Raw genomic sequence first — 21,829 nt, 5'->3', positions numbered from 1 at the left:
CCTATTATGATCTTAATTATCTCAGTCAAAGTTTAGTCCTTTCTCTCCTAGAGACTGCTCTGCCTAGAAGCGACTACATAGCCTCAGAAAGGAATGTGTATATTTATATTCCTCTCTTCTCTTATTATTACTTATTCTCAAGAGACTTACCTTTTCCTGTTTACTGTCTTGCTTCAGACAGAATTAACAAAATCATTTTGCCTCTTTTAACATTGTTAAAAAACTTTAATTTCATGCTATGCTCTTTTTCTCTTTTTTTTCCAGTTACCACTACTGATGGTCTTTGCCCTTTCTTGCGGGATTCTCCCATTTTTCCTTAGCTACTCTTTAAAATATCCTTAGTCCTCTGTGATGCAGCCTCACTGATATCTTTGCCACTTTGAGATCTCTCCACTTGTTCATATTTAGTTAGCTGAAAGTAGAGTAAGAAACTCATTTTCCCCTCTCTTCCTCCTTTCATTTCCCCCTTTCTCTTCTTCCCTTCCCTACTTTCTTCTTAGCTTCTCATTCCTCTTGTTATGAAATTTAAAAGCCTGTTTAGCAAGATCCTGTTTTTTTTTCTCATGTTAAAAAAAGCGATGTCTGTGTGTGCGCGCACACCTGTGTCCTTTTCACACACGTTTGTCTCATTTACTCCCAAGACGTAAACTTCGATAGAAGGGAAAGCCAAGAAGACCTCTATTAATATATTCCTCTGTATGAACAAACGCGCATCACATGTCAAAAAATAAATGCATCTAGAGAGCAGGCTGCTTTCTAGAGAAAGGTTTTCAACCGAGTCGTATATTGTAATGGAGCTGATGTTCTTTCATCAATAAGTTGTGCCCAAGAAATTTACTTCCTTCCAATCCTTCCAAGCAGTTCAAGCAAACCAATTTAGAAGAGAACACGACGAAACCAACTGACCGACTAAAATCTCTTCCTGAAGCACCGGAGGGGGGCACAATTAGGAGACAGTTGTGTGGCCGCGCTGGGTGCGAGAGTCTCCCGTCTCCTGGGAGCCCACCTGGGGAGAACGCTGGGCTGCTCCACAGCTGGGCGCTGTCGCCGCCAACCCCACCCCACCGCCGCCCGCATGCCAGGCGCAGCCGGCGGGGCGCAGCGAGCACGCGGGAGTCGAGCGCCACGCCGGCGGGGCAATTGGGCATGCTCAGAAGGCGGGCAGGTTTGGGTCTCACCCGGGCGGCTCGTGCATTACACCAGCGCGCAGCCCGGGGAGGAGGAAGAGGACCGGGCTGGGGGAGGAAGGGGAGGAGGAGCGGCCAGCAGTAGCCACGACCGCCACCACCAGGCAGAGGAAGAGTTAGTGAGGAGGGAAAACCTCCCACTTGAAGCGCCTGGCGGCTGCTCGTGGAAAAAGAGACTAGGAGATAAAGGAGGGGGCGGGAAGAAGAAGGAGGCTGCGGGGAAAGAAGTCAAGGGGGAGATAGAGGGAGAGAGGACGTGAATTGAACGGGCTAGAGCGCGCAGGGAGCCCCCGGCGCCCGGCGGTCGTGCGCGGCCGGGAGCGCCGCCGCTTGGGCAGGTGCCGCGGCCGCTGCCCGGAGGCGGCATGTGACGCGCGGCCGCAGCTGCCCGCGGGCAGAGCGCTCTCGGACCCGGGAGTGCACACCGCGGGGCAAGTCGGTGCCATCTCGAATCCCCACGCTCCTCGTCAGGTCGCCGGGGCGGCGGGGGCGCTTCTGGAAAGGCGAGTGATGAACTGAAGGGCGGCTCCGGGCTTGGGCGCGCAGTCCTAGGACACGCTCGTTCCGAACGCTGAGCGGGAGGCGAGCAGCGCACGGTGGACCGGGCGCCTCCCGCGCGCCGGGGGACCGCGGGCGACCGGCGCGGGACGGCCACCTGGAGCGCAGCGGCCAGGTAAGGACGGCCTCCGCCAGCCCGGCGCGGGGCAAAGCGGGTGGCGGCAGCGGCTGGCCTGGTTTCATGCCTTATCGCGTTGCAAAACAAGGAAAAAGTTTTCTGCGCGGATAGGAAATGTCCTTTCTTTGGGGAGTTTAAAGAGGGTACTGGGGCGGGAGGAGACAGTTGGCCTGTCGATTCGGGGCTGAGGGCTTGAACCTGGAGAGCGCGGAATGTGGTGCGGAGTTGGAGTTCTAGGACCGACGGCGGGGAACGCCGGGGTGACACCACGTGCGGGGAGAGCGACTGGAATAATAGGAGTGGTGGCCGGGGAAGAGCCTGGGATGTACGCCCCCACCCCCGCTCTCCTTTGCTGGGATTCTCTGTCCCCCGAATGCGGAATCCGAGGCACGGTGTGTCCGACAAGAGGAGCTTCTTGGCTTCGGTATGTCTGTGTGTGTCCCTCTCTTTGATTTCCTAACGCTTTAAGAAGGCTAAAGCAGACACCTGCCACCCTCGCAGTGGAGCCGCTAGTTGAGATTGCATTTCGCTGGGGGCGAAGAGGCAGATGTGGCACCTAGTTTAACACCTGGGTGAAGGGGCAGAGCCCGGGTGCGAGTCTTCACAGATCCAGGGAGAGCCTGCGATCGCGGAGCGCCGGCCGCTGAATTGCACCGGATCTACTCTCTGGAACCCTCCCCCAGGGCAGCCTCCTTACAGCTGGGTTAATTTCTGTGTGATTTTTAAGCGGTGGGGGCTGGAGGAGGGTTGATTTTAAGCAGCAGAATTCACTTGTCTACTTCGCGCTTGTGCGTGTTGGAATTGTGACCCTATTCGGCGTGTGTGCGACTCTCCTGGCACGCGGATTCGAAGTGGGAGAGGAAGCAGAGGTCTGGGAATTGCGTCCATATGGACAGATTTCAAAACGCAAACATTCGTTTGTCTGTAAGTGCTATTTGAACCTGTCCGATGGCTGTAAGGATATGCTTTCCTCCCGGTGTCCGTGTTTGCAGTGTGAAACGATGACTTTCCTTAGGAGGTAAATGTATTTATCTAAGCGTTTATGTTAAGGACACCGATTATTTCACTGTCTGCTTTGCACAGACCTTTCATTTCTCTCTCGGCCTCAGAATGCCAGCAAGCGAGCAATCCTCCATGTGGGGTCTTTCGGGGTCACGATTTGAAAAATAATCTCTGTGAAAAGTATATCTAGTTATGTAGTCCCAGATGATTTTATGTGGTGAGCTCATTATATTGCATGAAGCATCCATCACTATTTTCTATGTTTAAAACAATGCCCCTGTATTTACTTATGAGGCCATGTATAAAAACATACACTCAGAATGAGGAGAGCTGACCCTGGAACAAATGCATGAATAGAGACAGGTTTGTGGTAGCAGCTTATTAATTAAAACAAAAGAAAACCCTGAGGTCTTTTTGTTCCAAATGTGGTGGGATAGACATGGCGATGGGTGCACCCTCTTGTTATGGGAGCTGGTATTGCGGAGTATACATAGAACATGCCTGCCTCTCCAGCCAGCATTCAACATGCCACAGCAATGTGGTCTTGATCATATATTCCTCGCACTGAATAGCCTATCTTTTTATTTTGTTTACAATGGTTTGTCGCAATTAGCTTAATATGTAATTAGCTGTTGAACTAGAAAGCACAATAATTCTGAAATGTGTTTCCATATGGAAATATAACTTGAGCTTAAATTACTAATTTAAAATTAATTAATTGCAAGTCTGATTTAGACTTTTTCTGTAGGCTTGGGAGGATGCTATAAGATTGAATTTAATCTGAAAATAGTAGTATTGAAGTACTTATTTTTAGATAGAAACCAATATTTATTTCAGGATACTTGACATTTTAAAAAGAATATTGGAGAAAAAGATGTTGAGAAGGATTTATGATAATGTGTACTTTCACATGGAAAATTATGAGAAAAGTATAACTTAGGGAAAAGGAAAGCATGTTTATGGAATTGGTTAAGATTTAAAGAATGATTGAGAGTGTTACAATAATGAGTAGTTCTGCATTAAACCTACATTTAAACTTATTTAGGAAACTTTTTAGAGAAATGAGTGCATATATATTATTTTTCTTCTTGGGACAAAAGGTAAATGTATAACTTCAAAATTTTTATTTCTGAAGAGTATTTAGGCATACTTAAAAGTTCTTTAGGGTGTACTCTTTCATTTATCTTCCTTGTAAAGACAACTGATTTATTTCCTTAAAAAAAGAAATTTTGTTCATTATTTTAAGCTACAGTGTGTGAAAACATGAACTTCTTTGCATGATATTTTAGCTTTCAATCGCAGACAACCTGTTGAACATGAGCCCGAAAAAAAAATGCAAAATTCGCAGAACTAGAACTTCTTGAATCCATACCAGGAAACTGATTAAACAGAAAATTAAACCATCTGATTAAAAGCCAAGTTGCCTTATGTATTTGGACTCAAAAAAGTAATCGTTTTGTTCAAGTTTTTACCTAGTATTTCCTCTATTATTCCCCAAGCCAACATAGCGTTCTTGCCTAATAAAGTTGTTAACATTGGCAAAATTAGTTGCTTACCCATAAATGTCCTGGATGTTGTCAGTGTAACTGTTAAGAAACTGGGTCTTGTTTGCAGTGCAGGGAAGTTTATGCTGAGAACAGCTGTGGTGTGGTGGCGCTTCAGATAGGAGATGAATGAACTGTGACTCTCACAAAGCATAAACCTCTGATCAGGATGCAGAGTGATGTGCCTGTCCTTCACTTACGAGACCTAATTTGATATCATAATGTATTGTGACTAATAGCATTATCCTCCCATTGTGGTTCTGAAGTATCAGTGAGTGACTGGAAATATTTTACACAATAAGTTGGTGAATTTAAAACATCTGTCTTACAGAAGAATATCAAAAAGGCAAATGTGGCTTCAATAAAAAAGAATAAAATCCCTCCACAACTTTAAAAAATTAATCAGGATGATCAAACGTGTCTCACGCTTAGTCCTCGAATGCAGTGCTTTTCAGGTGTGATGGCCATGAAATGTTCCACAGATTTTTTCATCTGTCAGTCTCATTTAGTCCAGTGGAATCCCTATCCTGGTTATTAGTCTTAACAGCACTTTGGGTTACAATTTCACCCTGAATGGAAAGTTTTAACTTTAGAGGGAAAATGTGAAGAGATCATTGAAGGAATTTTACAGGAGGCAAAGCTAGTCAAACTAGAAATTAATTTCAGTTTTTTGAATCGGACGGTCTGTATCTTCTCCATTAAGGAAGAGTTCCTTGTTCCTGTCAAAATCAAAGTAGCCTCTTTGAATCCTATATCAGTCATCACTTCTTCCTCCATGGGCCCTTCACAGAAAGGTTGTGCAGGTGCAAAGGGGACTCTTTTCCATTGTCAACTCAGCATCTGGAGGGCCCTGAAAGTTAAATATCCTGGGCAGTACAGATCTGCATTTGCACTGTCCTCAAACAAAGAAATGAAGACAGTTTTGTTGCTGGGAAGCTTTTGCAAATGTTGAATCACAGTGGGGCTTACAGGAAAAGTGTGTTCCTTTTCCAGAGTATGTCTTTCCCAGTGCACAGGTGGAGATGATCAGGTGGTAGTTGTGGAGTGGCTTTGTGGTTGAAAGATATGATACCTGTTCACGTGCTTTTTGATCAGTCTCTAAAGCACTATGAAATGCAGTGCATGTTTTGAATGTATACCTTCCTTAATATTCCTTGGCCTGGAGCCCAGAGAGCCAGTGTGTAGGTGTCCCCCTGGCTCCGTAGTTGGCTGCTGTGTGTTCCTTTTTGTCCAGAAGTTTGGGTGGCTTGCAGGCTCTCCCCTTCAGGCTGGCTGTTTTTATTCTCCCACCTGTTGGAGCTTCCTGCTCACAGGCTCCTGAAGGCCAAGTTCTCTGGCTGGCGTGCACCTTCTCAGACTTCCTCTGCAGCTTGCCACATGCACACAGGACCCAGGATCTACTGCCGGTGATAGCAGGCCGCAGGAGGAATGTTTGAGCCACTGCTGTCTTCTTACCAGTAGTACCAGCTCATCCTGAAGCCAGCCAGAGTGAACATTTTGAGGAGAAACAATGGTGGAAGAAACCTGTGGTAGCTGGCAGACACACTGTGGGCTCTGAGCTCTTGTCTTCCCCAGCCCTGCTCTGCTGAGACTTGGGGTCTGGCCTTCCAGATTCATTAACCAGTACAGCCCACAGAAGAGGGAAGTCTGAGATGGGTTTACCTACCGTGACCCTAGTGAACTCTACTGATTCCCATGCCTAGCCAGCTTCAGTTTGTGCATCTCTTGTTGTATTTGCCATGTCACAGGACTGAACTTCTCCCTTGTATTCGGTCTGCCTTGGTAGGACTGAAGTCATCTTGGAAAGATTGGCATGACCTTGACAATTAGTCTCCCTCTTTCCAAGAACTTCTGCCCAGAAGCAGCAGTCCAGGCCTCCTCCCGCCAGTCTCTGCTGCAGCCCTAAAGTGGACAGAGCCTGGGCCTGAGGCACAGCCACCCTTGTGACTGTGTATCCTTTCTGCCTGGAGATTTGTGCTGCCAAGTTCCACTTGACAGATCTCCTTGTGTCTCATTGTTGGCAGGATCAAATCTCTGTTCTCCATACTCCTCCTGGCCACTGTAATTTGAGTTGTTGACTCTCATTGCAGAATTAATCCTTCATTAGGTCATTTGTTCTAGCCTAGCCCGGGCTTACTTCCTGTCCCCAGTGTTCCCTTGAAATCTGGCACACCAGCTGAGGCATGACATATCCTACCTTCAGTCACCTCTATTGCAGGAAGTGGAGTTTGTCTAGACATCCTGGGTTGAGCAGGATATCCTCCAGTAACTACTGTTCAGGTCAAATTCAGGTGAGGCTAAACCGGAGTAAAATATTACCAGCCGGTTTCAGAGAGGAGGGGGCTGCCCGGTGTCTCTTGCAAAGACTGTGCATTTGAAGCCGCCTAATTGATCATAGGTAAATATGGCCTTGGCATTAGATTCACTCAAAAATATCCTGTCAGTAAGTTCTGGGAAAAGGGATCTGCTGACAGCCTTTGTCAGTATCTTTGTATGTACTACTGTGGAGCAGATTACCTTATTAGAATTGGCTCTGGGACCCAGTCTGGAGAGAAACCTAGTTCTTGCTTATATAGGTACCACTTCTTGCCCACTGCCATTTGAAGTTTCATCCAGCCACCTCTCACCTTCAATGTACCCCAATCTAGTGGTATTGTGTGGACTCCAAGAATCCATATAAATTTCAAGTGTCACTAGATTCTGTGTATCTATATATCTATCTTTATCTCTGTATTTCTAAATATCTGTATATTTCTGCATCTCTGTGTCTATATACAGTCATTTTAGAGGATTATTGAGCCCAGTAGTTTTTGGTGATTTTCAACTTTTTTTGAGCTCAGCTGTCATGCACAGATGACAGTCTAAAGCACAACTGTCATGCAGAGATCCCTCAAATCAATTGCACCAGAAAGAAATTCTCATGCATGCTTGCATGCTTAGTCACTCAGTCATATCCAACTCTTTGCCACCCTATCCACTGTAGCCCACCAGGCTTCTCTGTCCATGGAATTCTCCAGGCAAGAACACTGGAGTGGGTTGCCATTTCCTCCTCCAGGGAATCTTCCCAACCCAGGGATTGAACCCATGTCTCCTGCGTCTCCTTCTTTGTCAGGCAGGTTCTTTACCTCTGAAGCCACTGGGGAAGTCCTTCTTATACATGATATGGAAGCAAAGAGTCTTCTGTGTTCCTTGCCTGTGATTTCTCACATGCATGAAGATACATGCCACGTGTCTTACCTGGTGGGAAGGGAGCCTTGCAGGGAAACTGGCATTGCCGCAAGGTTCCTTTACCTGGGGTCCTCCCAGCTTCCCTCTTAACCCCCAAACCCTTCTCCTCACACAGGGAGCAACCAGCCTTTTTCAGCTTTCTTTGGGTGTGGCTATTATTCTGCTTTCCCTGGGATAAATTATTTTCAGTCCCTCAATTCATTTAATAATAAGAAACTAAAAACTTCTCTGAGCAACTGGAGGTCACATATCTTTGCTCTGAGTTCTGGTTTTCTCAGTATTTTTAAATATTAAAGTTGACAGTCAAGGGTAACCCAAGTAGTAGTTATGATTCTCTCTGAGAAAGTTAAGTTTATGAGAGTGTTTAACAAGTACATTTCAGTAGTTACTTGGTTGAATAGAATGCGTCTGTCTGTCTGTCCATCTCTCAGTCATCTGTCCACCTATCTAGCTACCATCTCTTTTTTTTTGTTTACACACAGGGGTGCATGTTCCTGTGGTAAGTTCCCTGTCAGTGTTCTCTAACATAGCGGGTATGGTGGACATTGTTTTTCTGGAAGCTCAGGAGGGTAAGTCAGGGGCTCTGCCTTCCAGGAGCACGTGATCTCTATGAGGTGAGAGCTGCTCAAGAAATCTCAGAGCTGCAAGGTGATATTTGACATTGTATTCATTCCCTAGGGCTTTAAACAACAAAAATGTACTGTCTCATAATTCTAGAGACCAGGAGTCTGAAATCAAGGTTTTGGCAAACTCACACTCCCTCTGATGTCCCCAGGGGAGAACCTGTACTTACTTCCTGCAGCTTCGGGTATCTGTCCACATCCCCTGACTTGTGACTGCCTTTAGTCTCTGCCCTGGAGTCAGATTGTCTCCTCTCTCCCAGTCTATGTGTCTCCTCCTCTGTGTGTCCATCTTATAAGGATACGTGTGATTGCATCCAGGGCTCACTCAGAAACTCCAAGACAAGCTCCTCCTTTCAAGAGCCTTAGCTTTACCACACCTTTACCATATTAGGCCATATTCACAGATTTGGGGGATTAGGATGTGGGCAGACATATCTTTTGGGAGACTGTCATTTGGCTCACAACAGAAGTCATCAGTGAAGAGCATTCTACTTTATGACTCCCCACTGGTGATCATCCAACTGTGTAGTTTGTACAGTTTGAGAAATTAACACTCGTAATGCACTTCATTCCATTTTCGGAGAGCAGGGAGAGGCAGAACCTCCTTTTAACTGAGCCAGAAATCCAATTCCTCCTCACTGTGCTTGTTGGCCTTCCTAATCATTCTGAGAGTTATGATGAGAATACCTCTGATCTTTCTTCCATAAGAAAATCTTTAAAGTTCAGTGGCTTAAAGTTAAGTCAACCTAGTTCTTTATACCCCTTCTAAATTTTCATGTTCATCCCTAACCTTTTCATTTATACTCGATGAGTAGCATCCACATGTCTTTAATTTTTACCAACTTCTGATTCTTTTTGTTCTGTGACTTTCATCTTCACCAGATTCACAGAAATCACTTGGCCAAAAATGACCTGTTCCCTGTTAGTCACAAAACAAGAGGCCCTTTTCTGGGCATCCGCTTTAATCTCTTAGCAACACCTTCAACCTCCCTTAATTTTCAAAGCGTTGCCCTTCCCTGATTCTCTTCCCCTCTGGTTCCTCTTTATCCTCCAAGTCTTCCTGCCTTGACTCTGAGCAGCATGAGGTTCTCAAAGACTTTCTCCTCGGTTGACTGGCCTGCCTTTCCTGCTCCCCTTTCCTTTTGTGACTCCATTTATTGTCAAGATTTCCAGTACTCTTCAATGTGGATCATCCATATCATCTCCAAGCCCAGTGTGGCTCCTGGAAGGGGCATTTCCATGAGCCTGTTGGACAGTGACCTTCATCTCTTCCCTCCTCACCACACTCCTTTGAGGTTTCCCCTTTCTCTGCATAGCATCAGCATCCCTTGGCTCCAAATTTTCTGAGTAATCTTGATTTACTCTCTTCCTTCACTTATATACCAAATTGTAATATTTCAATCAAATAATAGCTCAGCCTCTTGGTTTCTTTCCTTTCCTACTACCTACCTACTTAATTCATGGCTTTCCCAACTTTTATGTGCAATCAGATCACGTGGGAATCTTGTGAAAAGGCAGACTCTGATTCAGGAAGTCTGGCGTGAGGGCCAAGAGTCTGCTTTTCTAACAACCCCAGGTAATGCAGGTGCAATCAGACCTTTATAAGTTTCTGTTAGAGTCTCTGTGTTTTCCAGGTGATTCTATTGACTATAATAGTCTTCAAATACACTTTAGAGATTACTTTCATTGAAGACCAAATCTGATCATTTTTTTTCTCCTATCCTCAGAAAACTTCCCTGATATCCTTTATGCTGTCTATTGAATAGCAATGAAATCAGCATCCAGCTAGCATTCCATATGGTCCACGGTTTGGATTTACATTAAATTCAGTCTCAAGTCTCAAGGTTACCTTGACTTTACCCACACTACTTGCTGTTGTGAATACCCTCTGCCACTTTCATGACTTTCTTATGTTCTCATGCTACTTGGAATGCCCTTTCTTCCACATCCTCATGGGTCCATATTTTAACAGTTTGTCAAGGACAAAGTGCTAGAAGTGACACTTTTCACTATGAATTCATCTTTTAGTACTTTATCAGATTCTCAGTGTTACCACTGATCACATTCACTTATTTGTGTGTGATAGCTTACAGTGTGTTGGATTCGTGATCTCCCAAGAAGAGTTAGCTTTGGAACCAGAGATCAGACTTGATCACTCAAGAGCTTTTGTGTTGCAGAGTTTTATTAAAGTGAAATAGGGACAGAGAAAGGTTCTGACATAGCCTTCAGAAGAGGGATGGAGAGTGACCCTCACTAGTCTTTAGCAAGGGAATTATATACTTTTTAAATTAGTTATTACAATGAATCAAAAGAATGTCTGAAGTTTGTAAAGATATTACTAGACCCACTCCCATAATATACATTCTAAAATAACAGGATTAGTCAGGAGGTTTTCAAGGAGAAACTGTCCTCAAGCAGGATACATAATATAATTGTTATATAATATAATTGTTATATAATCCTTAGTACAGAGTTAGAACTGAGTTGTTTGTTGTGTAATAATCAGTTCAGGACTTAAAGAAAAAAGTTTTATGTGACTAAGACTAAGGAATATAGAGAGAGGGGGAAAAAAAAAAGGCATTTGTCCTTTCCTCCTCCTTCAGAATTCCAGACCCCTATCCCCTCCTGAAGAACCCCAGACCCCTCTCCCCTCCTTGGGGACCCCGAACTTCTCATCAACCTGCCTAGAAATTGACTCTCATGTGTGTGTATAAGTTGTTTCAAAGACTAGAGTGTGAAGTGCTTGAATGATGCCATTATCCTAAAGTACTTATTACAGAGTAACCCTCATAAATGCTCAATGTATGTATCAATATGCAAAATATCATTGTTTTGCTGTTTTTCTTATTATAAAAGTAACACGGGTTACACCAAATTCAAACATTAAAGAAACATATTATGTGAAAACTAAAAGTTCATCATGATCCAGTGCCCCCAAAGAAACATTTGATGCATTCAGTTCAGTGAGTTCAGTCACTGAGTCGTGTCCGATTCTTTGTGACCCCATGGACTGCAGCACACCAGGCTTCCCTGTCCATCACCAACTCCCAGAGCTTACTCAAACTCATGTCCATTGAGTTAGTGATGCCGTTCAGCCATCTCATCTGTCATCCCCTTTTCCTCCCGCCTTTAATCTTTCCCAGCACCAGGGTATTTTCCAATAAGTCAGTTCTTCACATCAGGTGGCCAAAGTATTGGAGCTTCAGCTTCAGCATCAGTCCTTCCAGTGAATATTCGAAACTGATTTCCTTTAGGATGGACTGGTGTGATCTTCTTGCAGTCTAAGGGGCTCTCAGCATAATCCTCTTATATTTTTCTATACACATCGTAACATTTACTTTATACAAAACTGGGATAATGATACACTTTTGTGAGCTGACTTTCAATATAAATCTACCTTCTTAATTTTTAATCTGCAATGTGTTCTAAAAGATTGATTGATTTCATTGCATAAAAATCCATCCACTTAAAGTGGCCCAGCAATATAGAAAAATGTTTGCTTTGAATTTCTGATTAGTTAAGCATGTCTGTATTCAGCACTTTCTCTGCCCCTAGAATTGTAGTAGACACTTTGGATTTGTAAGAGTAACAGAAATACTGCCCCAGAAGACACAAGTTATGCCTGTGCCTTCAGGCTAATATCAAACAGTGGACTGATGGAGGCATTTGTGGTGGTGGTTTAGTCGCTAAGCTGTGTCCAACTCTTGCGACCCCGTGGACTGTAGCCCACCAGGCTCCTCTGTCAATGGTATTTCCAAGGCAAGAGTACTAGAGTGGGTTGCCATTTCCTTCTCCAGGGGCTCTTCTTGATCTAGGGATGGAACCCCCATCTCTTGCATTGGTAAGCGGGATGTTTATTGCTGAGCCACCAGGAAAGCCCAGTGGAGGTATAGGGGTCACTCATTTTTGATGCTAGATTAAAATCCTCATGTTTGCAGACATGCATTCTCAGATTTTATATTGAATTTTAAGCTTTTATATTGAAATTTAAGCTTTTGCATTATTTAGATACATAAAGAACAGGTGTCTAATTTTGAATTCTGAAGGCATTTTTATTGGCCTAATGCACACGTGTGTATGTGTCTTTGTTTTTGTTTCATAAGTGAATGTAAGTTTGGAATGAAAAACATAGAAAACCACTAAAGATTTAACAAAATCTTGTATATTTAATAAAACCACCACCTAGGGAGAATTAGACTGAACACCAACAGGAAGAATTATGGAGAAAAAGTATATGGTCTATGTCTTAGAATGCCAATAAGTAAAGACACAGTGTAACACATCTATTGAAAAAGAAATTTCTTTAGAAGTTTTAATCGATATTCCCCTAAGAATTTTGGAGAGAGAAATCTTAATAATGATGAATGCTATTGCTACCCTATTTGTCACTTAAAAAAGTCGGTTTGTGGTAGAATTCCGGAAGGTGATTTCCCTGAATAGTGGGAAGGCAGGTGTATGTTCAGGAAATCTAGAGTTGTCAACAGAGCTGGTTGTGTTTTATGAAGACATACTTAAAAGCCAAGTGCCAGACAGTAAGGGGAGAAAACTCTGAACCTATGTGAGATTCCTGCAGTCTGAATCAATGAAATTATATAAAGAAGATTTCTACACCTTATCAAGTGATTTACCCAAGGCCACAAAATTAATATGCTTGGATCTTTTGACTCTGTGTCTGCTTTTCTCTATGCTTTCATGTTAAGTCTCTTCCCAGGAATCAACTCACCTCTTCTCACTTGGCAGCCCCTTTCTGTGATTTCAGCTGTCCTTAGATCTTCAAGTGTTCTTCAAGTGTCAGTAGATGAATTCTGTAGAACAAAACTCTTCCCTTGGGTGCTAGGTCTCCATGCCAGCATCCTGCTGGACATTTCCATAAAGAATACCAATCAGGTACCTGTAATGCTCCATTTGGACTTTGGAAACCATCATTTTTCTCCAAAATAGACCATTCCTCCTGTTTTTCCTAACTTAATCCGTTGCATCACAATCATCCTAGCGTGGACTTCCTAGTGGCTCAGTAGGGGGGGGGGGGGGAAGGGGGGAATCTACCTGCCAATCCAGGAGACTCAGGAGATATGCCTTCAGTCCCTGGGTCAGAAGGATTCTCTGGAAGAGGAAATATCAACCCACTCCAGTATTCTTGCCTGGGAAAATCCCACGGACAGAGGAGCCTGCTAGGCTACAGTCCATGGGGTCCCAAAGAGTTGGATGCGACTGAGCATGCACGCATCCTAAGAGCTCAAACTTGAACCATTTTGATTCTTTATTTCCTTTTCCACTCCCTAAATCTTAATGGATTATTCCTGAACTGTCTCGTCAGGCCCTTCCTTCCTGCACCCACTTGCACTTCTTTGATATCGCTCTCTCCCACCACCCCCTTCCCTGTCCCAGTGGCCTCTGGCTTGTCTTTACTTTGTTTGCTTTTATCTATTCTACCGGGAGATCAAAGTCATTTATAGTTTGACTCTCTGTAACTTTCTATCCTGTCTTCCTTCCACCCTCTGCTGTGACTCTGTAGCCACACCAGCCTGCTTGAGGATCCTGGAATATGCCCGTTTTCTGCCTCTAGGTTTCCATGGAGACCTTCCATCCTTCTTAAAATGCGCTAGTCTAGGTTTGGCTATAGTGGTCCTGTAGATATGAGGAGGCCTGCCTGCCTCCTCCAAGACAATTCATCTTTTCATTCCCTCTGCACCTTGAGTGTATTATTTTCCTGTCTATTATAACATTTGCCATACTGGTTTGTACTAGAGTAAATTATGCAAATATCAGAATTTTCCTTTAGATTTTGAGCTTCTCTTCAGGAGTCACCCATTATTTATTTCTCTGTCCCCCAGGACTTACACATTGTAAAATGGGGATGAGCAGCTTACCAAATTGAGTGATGGTTTAGATCTCTGTCGGGGCAGAGATGTCTATGTTGTGTTTTATTCATGATATATTCCAAAGGCCTAAAACTGTGCTGGGCAATACTGTTCTTGTATGTGTTGTGAGTTCCTTCCTTTGGGTTGTGGGGGAAGAGAGAAATCTGAGGTTTAGAAGTTTTCAGTGTATTTTGATAATGACAGATTAGTTTACATGTTGATAAACAATAAGAAGGTCTTGATGAATATGCTACAGAATGTAATAGGATTATCCCAAGTCGGACTCAGAGTTTCACTTGCTTGAAGGGTTGTCTGCAAGGATATGGTGGTTACACTGGTGACCCTAGCATTTTGAGAGGCATGGTCCTTTCAGGTCACGTTTAACAAATTAGGACTGTCTAGTTCTAGTTCACCGTCTAGTTCTAGTGGCCAGGACTTTTGAAGGAGTCATTTTTGGTTGATCGCTGGCTGCTATAGGTAGCCAGGTTCCATCACAGGGACTTATGGTGATATTTCTACCATTGTGGTCCAGGATCATTTGACCAAAATCACCTGGTTTAGTTGTTTAACTGTAGTCTTGGGGATTGAAACCAGATCAGCTGAATCATAATGGAGGTAGGGTCTGTTCATCTGTCCATTTTAAATAAATAACCTTGAATGATACTTCTGCCTGCTAAATATTAAAATCTACTAATTGGAGAGAGAGAGTGACAGAATATTTTGATTGAAAGATTGAATGAGATATAGAAACACTTTGTATTTTTTTTAAAAAGTGCATTAATAGCGTGGATTGGCAAGGGGTACATTGTCTTAGGCTGTTCTCTGTTAAGATGAGCCATTCAATTTAGGATGTTTCTTAGACTTTGAGGAAGGGTGGAGTGTTCTTTTCCATTGGAATTTAAATACAATTGAGGAAGGACTAAGATCTCAGGTGTAGAATTAAGGTGAATCTAAGGGCTTCCCAGATGGCACAGTGGTGGTGGAGAATCTGCCTGCCAATGCAGGAGACACAGGAGACCCTGGTTTGATCCCTGGGTCAGGAAGATCCCATGGAGCAAAAATGGCAACCCACTCCAGTATTCTTGCCTGGAGAATCCTATGGACAAAGGAAGCTGGCAGACTACAGTCCATGGGGTCTCAGAGACAGATGCAGCTGAGTGTGCATTTCCATCAAATGTGCTCCTCTGTAGCTAAATTTATAGCTTCTTTTTTTTTTTTTTAATATGGATAACAGTGTTTACAGGGTGGTATAAAAGCAGAAATTATCTCAAATACATCTAGTCCTCAACAGTTTTTCTTTGTTTTTAGTGTTATATCATGAAGCTATATCAGAAGCTGACCCCATTTTTGCCTGTGTATAGTGCTATATTTAGGAATTAACTTTCTGAGCAAGTACGTCACATATATCATTGATACAAACAATAGGATGTCAAGAAAGGGAGGACAAAATAGCCTATAACTGCTGCATATGTGCATAGTAGTTTAATTATTATGAATGTTCTTAGAAATGGACATAGATTAGTTTTGTTCATCAATTAAAGGGAATTTTACAATAGAATTCCAAACATGGGTACATTTTGAAAAGCATATACAATAGCACTTAATACTTTTACATAAATTTAAGTTATATTAATTTTAGAGAGTTAAACAAAATTATCAATCTCCCTTTTCCTTAGAACTTTAGAAGTTCCTCTGCTAGGTGATCCAACAGTCTGGTCTATTTTCAGCTTTGAAAATAATAATTTACATTTAATTTGTGTAAAAATATTAGGTTGGTGAAAAAATAATTTCAGTTTTGTATTGTTGAAATTTGCTCTTTGATATGGAATGCATTCTTAAATGTGATTATGTTATAAAAAATTTACTAAGTTGCTGAATTGTTTCAGTTACTGATGTAGATGCTAGAGATAATTAGATGAATAGTCATTCTGCTTTCATGGAAATTATATCTTTGTGAATTCAGTTCAGTTCAGTCGCTCAGTCATGTCCGACTCTTTGCGACCCCATGAATCGCAGCACGCCAGGCCTCCCTGTCCATCACCAACTCCCGGAGTTTACTCAAACTCATGCCCATCGAGTCGGTGATGCCATCCAGCCATCTCATTCTCTGTCGCCCCTTCTCCTCCTGCCCCAAATCCCTCCCAGCATCAGGGTCTTTTCCAATAAGAACTCTTCGCATGAGGTGGCCAAAGGACTGGAGTTTCAGCTTCAGCATCAGTCCTTATTAAGCATCCATAAAGCATAGAGTAGTGTTCCTAGGGGTTTCTGAACAAGCCTGTTCCTACTTAGTGTCGAGAAGAGAGGAGATGGGAGTATGAGAATAGTATAACCAGTTAGATGTGTTATCTTCCTAGACTTGGCTTTCCCCTCATGGGGAAACATGGGACTTAGATTACATTTTTCTCAGCAAAATGTTGACACTTTCCTAGAAAAAGTAGAGTGCCAATACTAATTTTTGCCACTAGATGGCAGACATCTGCACTTGTGTGTCCAATGAGTGAGTCAAGTTTTGAAAAATTAAAATGAGGTTCAAAATGATTCATTTGATATGAAAAATAATTATAGTCTCACATGAATGAAAGGTAGTGGTGACTGTTATGCTACATGGATACAATACTTTATGACCATTTTTAAACTCCCTAGCATCTACTTTTCAGTGTGGCTACCCATACTGTTTCTTTTCAAATGCAGGACAACCCATTTTTTAAACCCTTTTTGAAAGTCACATATGTTACTGAAGTTATGATATAACAGACTTTTTAATATACTTTTGCCAGTGTTCTTTTTGTACAAAAAAGTTAAAATAGTCTTTGAAACTGAGGCATAGATGAACACACTTGGTGGATCTAGGGGAGTATGTTACTTTTACAGGTGTAACATGAGAAACCAGTGTTTCATTTTCTTGTGAGAGAAGAAACGAAGATACTAGATACTCTGCCTACCTACTTCATTTGATCTACCATTGGTTAGAGTCCAAAGAAAATAAAATGAGAACAGAGGTTGTATCTGGCAAATCACACTTATAAAGCAAGACGAGCATCACTGTTACAGAACTGAAAGCTGGCCCAAATCCGCTGATTAACAGGCTACGTGTATCCCCCTTTTAGCAAGGAGATCACTAACCAAAGCATGAATCAAAGCATGTCTTTTGGAAGACTACAGTTGCCATATAATGTGTTTTTGAAGTCCAAACCAGACTAAGCTATAAAAAAATAGTGCCTACTGACTCTTTAAATTTCTGAAAAACCCACACCAACTGTGTTCATGTCTGGCTAAGTCATGTCCGACATTTTGCAACCTCGGGGACTGTACCATGCCAGGCTCCTCTGTCCTCCACCATTTCCTGGAGTTTCCTCAGGGCTCAATTCATATCCATTGACTCGGTGATACCAACTGAAGATGCTGTCTTTGACTTTCAAAGACAGCATTGTTTTGAGGAAGCTAGGTTCAGAAGGGATTATACAAATTTGCAGCCAAGTCTTGAACCCTAGATATGTGTTTATAGTCTACAAAGATTTTCACTTATAAAACAGAATTTTCTGAGCCAAGTTGTTCTTGGGATTCAAAGGGTGGAGAAGCCAGATCTTTTTGGAGGGATACCAGGAACTTGGTTTAAAGGATTTCGCTTAAGAGATGTTACTTTAAAGGACCAGTAAAGTTTAAATAGATAGAGATGTAAGGTAAGCTATTTAGGCAAAACTTACATGTGAAAACCCCCTGCTGTGTTTTGGTCTATACCATGCACTCTCCATCTCAGAGTCTTTGCACTTACTGTTCTATTTGGAACATTCTTTATCCAGAAATCTATACAGCTTGCTTCTGCGCTTAAGATCTCTCCCCAAATGTCACCTTATCAGGTCAGCATTTTGTGATCATGTCCCATGAAACAGCATGCACCCCTTCTATCAATCATCATCTCCCTAATCTGTTGTCCTTCTCCTGGAGATTTATTACCACTAATAAAATACACTTTTTGTTTTTTGTTTATTATCTGTTTATATTCTCTACAGCATGACCTCTCTGAGACAGAGGAATTAACCTTTTATTTTAATTGTTAAATGTCTAGTTCCTCTAACACTGCCTGACCCACAGTAGGCTTCTACCAAACACTAACTGAATAAAGGAAAATGCAGTGCCAGTTTTTATTATTGCGGAAAGGAAAACTGACAAACCTAACCTATGTTGTCCTTTGAACCAGGGCCTTTTCTTTTGAACCCTCATATTGAAATAATCACTGATAGCATCATTTATAGTGAATTACAGGTGACAGATAATAAACTAGCACATTCAGTCAAATTGAATAGGTCTAGCTTTCAATAATGATGTTTTACCCTGTTTTTCTTTTCTTTTATTTATTTATTTTTTTCCATTTATTTTTATTAGTTGGAGGCCAATTACTTTACAATACTGTAGTGGTTTTTGTCATACATTGATTATTACAATTAGATAAGAGGGAAGCAACTTGTTACCTTCTCATTGTTTTCAATCCTATTTTTGTAAATGCCCACTTACTTAATTATGAACATATGTTTTTAAAAAGGGAGTAAAGAAATTCTTGGGGTTGTAAAATGGAAGAAAAAGACAGAGGAGGGATTCTATATCATACTTTGGGAAATCAACAGTTGAGAGCCTGCTGTGTGCCACTATGCAGAACATGAGACACAGCCAGAGGGATGTTGGTCCAGGATGCTCTGGGTATGTCATGATATACTTGGTTTTCTGTTCCTTTGCTAATGTGATTTAGAGTGCTGCAGTTATACTGAGTCTGTTTAAACAGTGTCCTCTTAGGGGCTTCCCCGGTGGCTCAGGGGTAAAGAATCTGCCAGCACTGCAGGAGCCACAGGAAATGAGGGTTCCATCTTTGGGTTGGGAAGGCCCCCTGGAGGAGGGCATGCCAACCCACTCCAGCATTCTTGCCTGGAGGATCCCATGGATGGAGGAGCCCGGCAGGCTTCAGCCTATAGGGTGGCAAAGAATTGGACATACCTGAAATGACCTACCACACACGCAACCTATTCTGTTAGATTTTTTCACAACAAATTCTAGGCTTGAAATATTGCTAAACACACTTGACGGTAATGTTTTCTGTCTTTCCATCCGTCACACATTTATTGAGTGCTGCTAATGCCAAGATGCTGTTCCATGCTGGAGATAGAGTGATGCAGAAAGAAGACAGTGTCTTGTCCTCATGGAGTTTGAGATTTGAGTGGATCAACTAATTTCTCTTTCTGTTGAGAAGTAGCTTTAAAAAGTAATATAGTAATATTACTTAATATATTAACATAGTGTAACAGACCATCTGGTTTGAAGAATGCTGATGTGGACATAATCATGAGAAGATCAACATCCCCAGTGCTGTAATTTGTGTTCCGATAGTGGTTGGATAGAAGACACTTCCTGGAGGCATGATTTCTCTGGAACCTGAAAAAAGTGACAGTGTTAGCTGCTCAGTCGTGTCTGACTCTGTGCATCACCAGATCACACACACACACCTAAGTTTAGGAATTATCTTGACTTCAGTTGGGCCTGAGTTTTTCCCATCTCAGATCTTGAAATCATATGTGTATGTGAAAACCTTTGGCAGTCTGGGCTCTGAATCAGAAAACAATATTTGTGCCGGTGTGACTTCAACGCAGATATTTGAAAAGTTCAGAAGATATCTTACTGGGATCACGTGGAAGTTAGTGGTCTAGTGGAATTTGGGATAATCATGAGCTTGACTCACTGATCTCTAAAAAGATGATGATGTCCTTGGAGTTGATATCAGGGAGTTCACTGAAAAGAGAATGTCTTTTGTTTAAAATCAGTGATTTAGATAATAGGGCAGTTTTGATTTGAGGGTGTCTACTTGTTCTTTTCTAACTTTTAAAGAACCTTCTGGTATATGGTATTAGGTGTCTGATGTTATTCTTAAAAATGGTTTTCCATCACAAAATGCCCTCACGCTCCCAAAGTTTCTAAGGCCCTTCTCAGTTTTTACCAATTTACATTCTAAATTTTTCCAACCATTATTTATTCTTTTACCCTTTATTTTAATCCAGTGTTTCTCAATTGGATTTTCCTCATTAATGCTACCCTTAGGAGGCTTTTAGACATTTTTTTCCCCCTAATAATCTCTCTACCCCATGAAATTTTTTTTAAATGGGGAGAGAACAACTTTTTTGGACTCCTTTTGGAAAAAGGAGGACTCCTTTTTTCAATTAATTAATTTTTTAAAAAATCATTTGACCATGCTGTGAGGCATATGGGATCCTAGTTCCCTGACCAGGGATGGAATCCATGCCCCTTACATTGGAAGCATGGTGTCTTAACCACTGGACCTCCAGGGAAGTCCAACCCCATGAAGTTTTAATACCATATATTTATAGCATATTTGTTTATAAAATATGACCATTTAGAGAGTCAGAAACTATTGCAGTCTCTAAGACTTTCTGCCCTCTAAGAATTTTCACCCCATTTGGGGTAATGTCACTGCCATGGAATGCATTCTTCAATCATTTATGTCAGGGTCATATGAAGGCAGGAGTGACTCCATCCACCTCGCACTCACAGCTCCCCAGTCCCCTTGCTTGGCCCTCTTCCTAGAAGTTCTGCAGTGTTGACGCAATTTGCTCATTAAGCCTGCAACATCCCTCCTCACCCACTTCCTCCATCACCACCTCTTTCTTGAATCCTCTGGTCCTTTAGGACTGGTACCTGAGTGGGCTCACCTTCAGTCCCTTAAGAAGGATTTCCATTGAAATGTCTGTAGGGTTGCCTTAATACTTGGTTTCTGAGCAGTAGAAAAGGTCAGTATACTTTTTTTCTCAGGCAAAATGAGAAACTCTAAGAATGCTTCCCTTGATCTTCCTGCTGCTTCCTGCTTTTTTCAGCTCCTTTGGCTCAGGGAGTCCTAAACCGGCTGTGTTCTGCCTGGCAAGCCTGCCTGTTCTCAGCACCCAAGGGCAGTTGAGATAAAGGCCTGCCCAGATACGTCCATTCTGTTGTGGTTTTAATATGACTTATACCGTACTTGGGGGCTTCCCAGATGGGGTGCTAGTGGTAAAGAATCTGTCTGCCAACACAGGAGATGTGGGTTTGATCCCTGTGTCAGGAAGATCCCCTGGAGTAGGAAATGGCAACCCACTCCAGTATTCTTGCCTGGGAAATCCCATGGACAGAGGAGCCTGGTGGATTACAGTCTGTGGGGTCGCAAAGAGCCCAGACACAGCTGAGTGAGTGGACACTAACAACATCCCCAGTGTTTAGAAAGTCACACAGTTCCCAAGGCCATGATAAAATGATAGCATCCTCAGGTGCCCCCCACTCCCAGATCCCCACTCATGAGAGGCAACCATTTTTATCTCTTTAGACTCTTTTTTTGTTTCTGTTACTTACTTTATATATTTCTAAATAGCAGTCTCTGACAGCTATGTCTTGCTTTTTGACTTGCTTTAAGGATTTACTTCTTACTACAGAAAATGAAGTTGTAGCCCTGTTGTAAATCTCTTTTACTCCCAAGAGAACCATTAAAATTTTTGTCAAATCAATATTCATGGTAAGCAAGTTATTTTAAACATTTTTTTTGATGTGGGCCATTTAAAAAGTGTTTATTATATATGTTATAGTATTGCTTCTGTTTTATGTTTTGATTTTTTGGCCACAAAGCATGTGGGATCTTAGTTCCCCAACCAGGGGACAAACCTGCGCCTCCTGCATTGGGAGGTGA

The 21,829-nt window shown here is 42.4% G+C and overlaps 1 protein-coding gene across 2 annotated transcripts in view; it reads left to right on the top strand.

Annotated features, from left to right (window-relative positions):
- The first annotated feature begins 1,473 nt into the window (after window positions 1-1,473).
- The window catches only part of CHRM3 (cholinergic receptor muscarinic 3), a 556,385-nt gene continuing 536,029 nt past the window's right edge, over window positions 1,474-21,829 (top strand). For both annotated transcript variants that reach the window (XM_065922229.1, XM_065922230.1), the window contains exon 1: window positions 1,474-1,860. The gene's annotated coding sequence lies outside the window, so the exon portion shown is untranslated. The remainder of the gene's footprint in view (window positions 1,861-21,829) is intronic.

The sequence above is a fragment of the Muntiacus reevesi genome, chromosome 2, assembly GCF_963930625.1.
Source record: "Muntiacus reevesi chromosome 2, mMunRee1.1, whole genome shotgun sequence".
Lineage (NCBI taxonomy): Eukaryota > Metazoa > Chordata > Mammalia > Artiodactyla > Cervidae > Muntiacus > Muntiacus reevesi.
This window is presented reverse-complemented; position numbering and strand designations above follow the sequence as displayed.